Raw genomic sequence first — 2500 nt, 5'->3', positions numbered from 1 at the left:
CGCGCCTCGCCTCCCTCTCGGCCCTCTCGCTCTCTCGTCTCTCTCGCACGGCCCACGGCGGCGTCTTCGACGCCGACTCTCGCTCTCCCCGGCCACCGCCACCGCACCGCGGCACGGCCCCGGCAAGGACGAGCTCCGCCCCAGCGGCTCGTTCCGGGAGCGGGGAGCTACGGAGCGCTCCCCGAGTCTGCATTTAGGGGGACGAAGGCCCTGCGCGGCGACGACGACGACGACGTCGACGTCGACCGCGGGCAACGGGCCTGCGAGGCAACCCCAGCCGCGCCGCCGGGGTGGCCCCCCCGGACGGCGATTGATCGTCAAGCGACGCTCAGACAGGCGTAGCCCCGGGAGGAACCCGGGGCCGCAAGTGCGTTCGAAGTGTCGATGATCAATGTGTCCTGCAATTCACATTAATTCTCGCAGCTAGCTGCGTTCTTCATCGACGCACGAGCCGAGTGATCCACCGCTAAGAGTTGTCTGGCTTTCGGGACCGCTCGCGTGAAGCGGCCCCTTTTCTGTTTCTGCAGGGACGCGCGCGCCCCCGCGCGCCCCGCTTCGACCGTACGAGCACACACAAACGGAGGAGGAGGAGGAGAAAGCGCGGGGCAAAAAAGAGAAACCCCGCGCAACGCTCCGAAGGTCGGCCAAAGAAAGGCGGAGGGGCCCGCGCCCCCGACCGCCTCCCCCCGCGAGGGGAGACGCCGCCTCGCGTGCCGTCCTTCGGAGGCGGCCCAGGCGCCCGGGCTCGGCCCGACCTCCGCGCGGAGGGGCTTGTGCGGCAACGCGCCGGACCGCGGGGGGCACGGTGGCCCGCCCGGCCTCTCGATCACGGGACGACTACGCGTTCGCGGGCCGGGGGCGCGACCGCCGGCCCCCGCCGCTCCCGGCTCACTCCCTGGCTTCTCCTTTTCACCGCTCCGCCGACTCGCGGAACGCCGCCGCGCCAAAACGCGGGGGCCGGCTCTCCCGCCAGCGGCCCCTGAACGTCGCCCGAAACGCCACGCGGCGGCGGGACCGTTCCGCCGGCGCAACCCCTGGCGCGGGACCGCTTGCCCGCCGGAAGGCGAACGCCCGGCGGGCCGCGCTCCGCCACCGGCGCCGGAGGCGGGACGCCGCCGAGACCCGAGCCGGCATCGCGGAGCGCCCGAGGTCTGCCGCTCGGCAAAACCCCTCCGCCACCCGCGGCCGCACTCCCGGGACCGCCGCCGCTTCGCACCGCCGAGCTGCCCTTCCGCGAGCACGCGCCCAGCGGGCAGGCGTACGGCGGCTGAGCCGGGGGGCACCGCCCGCTCCCCTCGTTTCCACTCGGGGACCGGACGGGGAAGCGCCCCCGCGGCCGCCCCGCACGCCTCCCCTTTTTTTTGGCCCACACGCGGCCGGGAAGGGCGACGGGGAAGCGGACGGGCGGGGCCCGGGCCGGGACGGCCGCCGGTGAAGGCGGGCGCCTCGCGGCCGACCGTCCCCCCCCCCCCGGGGGGGGCGGGGACACTCGCCGAGCGGCGACGCCGCCGCTCGGCACGGGGTCGCCCGCGCCCGCCGGACCTCCGGCGATGGAGGAGCCGGCCGAGCGCTGCGCCCCAACGGGCGGGGACAGCGCTCCGAGTCAGGGGTGGCCGGCGGCCGGCGCCGCCGCGGTGCGGTTCGAGGCGACAAGGCCGTCGAGGCGAGAGGCGCGCGGTCGCGCCTGACGCGGCGCCGCCCGCGAGCCCGCGGCGGCGGCTAAGGAGAAAGAGCGAGAGAGCGCGGCGGGCCCCGGCGGCCGCAACCCCGCAGCTGAGGTAGGTAAGGCAGAGAGCGCGCGCCCTCTGCCGGCGTCGCCCCGCATCGCAGAGGCCAGCGGGGTCGGCCCCCCGCGGCCGATCGCGCGCCGCGGCCTCTCCGCCGAGACCGGGCCGCAGAGAGGGGGGGGCAGGGCGCCCCTTCCCCGGCCCGGCACGGGTGGCCCCCGCGCGCGGGCAAGCGCGGCGGGACGCCGACGACGGCGAGCGCGGCCGGTCGCGACGGACACGCCACCGCAGGGGATCGGCGGGAGTAGCTCCCCACCCCTCGATGGCGCCCCGCGCCGCCACCGCCCGACACCCGCTGCCGCCGCCGCCACCGCCGCCGCCGCCGCGGCGGGGCCGTGCCGGGCCGCCCGAGTCTTTAAACCTCCGCCCGGCTCGGCGGCCCTTTCGGCCCCCAACAGGCGTTTGACGACGCCGAGGGAAACCGGCAGGAGACCGCCGAGGCGCGAAGCGCTAGGTACCTGGCCCTGGGGTGAGGGAAACGACCTGCATGGCCCCGCCGGGGTGCCTCCCCCGCTGCCACCCTCGGGGGAGCGTCCACCGGCGGGGGCGTGCCCGACGTCCGCTGCCATCACCGCGGCAATCCTTCTCGGGGCCCGGGGTTTCCCTCAGTAGCCCGGCGCTGCGCCCGAGAGGACCACCGCGGCTCGGGCCGCCCCGCCGGCGCGGGGAACACGGCCCAGCCACCGAGAAACCTCGCACACCCCCGGCCGAGA

At 76.9% G+C, this 2500-nt stretch overlaps 1 non-coding gene across 1 annotated transcript; it reads right to left on the bottom strand.

The window, feature by feature from the left end:
* Positions 1-322: 322 nt before the first annotated feature.
* On the bottom strand, positions 323-475 carry LOC148218718 (5.8S ribosomal RNA). Its single transcript, XR_015800223.1, has one exon. It is a non-coding gene; the product is annotated as a 5.8S ribosomal RNA (ribosomal RNA).
* Between the last annotated feature and the right edge of the window lie 2025 nt (positions 476-2500).

Source organism: Sturnus vulgaris, unplaced genomic scaffold (genome assembly GCF_052056855.1).
Source record: "Sturnus vulgaris isolate bStuVul1 unplaced genomic scaffold, bStuVul1.hap1 Scaffold_166, whole genome shotgun sequence".
In the NCBI taxonomy this organism is placed as follows: Eukaryota; Metazoa; Chordata; class Aves; order Passeriformes; family Sturnidae; genus Sturnus; species Sturnus vulgaris.
The sequence above is the reverse complement of the archived record's forward strand: the minus strand, read 5'-3'. Positions and strand labels throughout refer to the sequence as shown.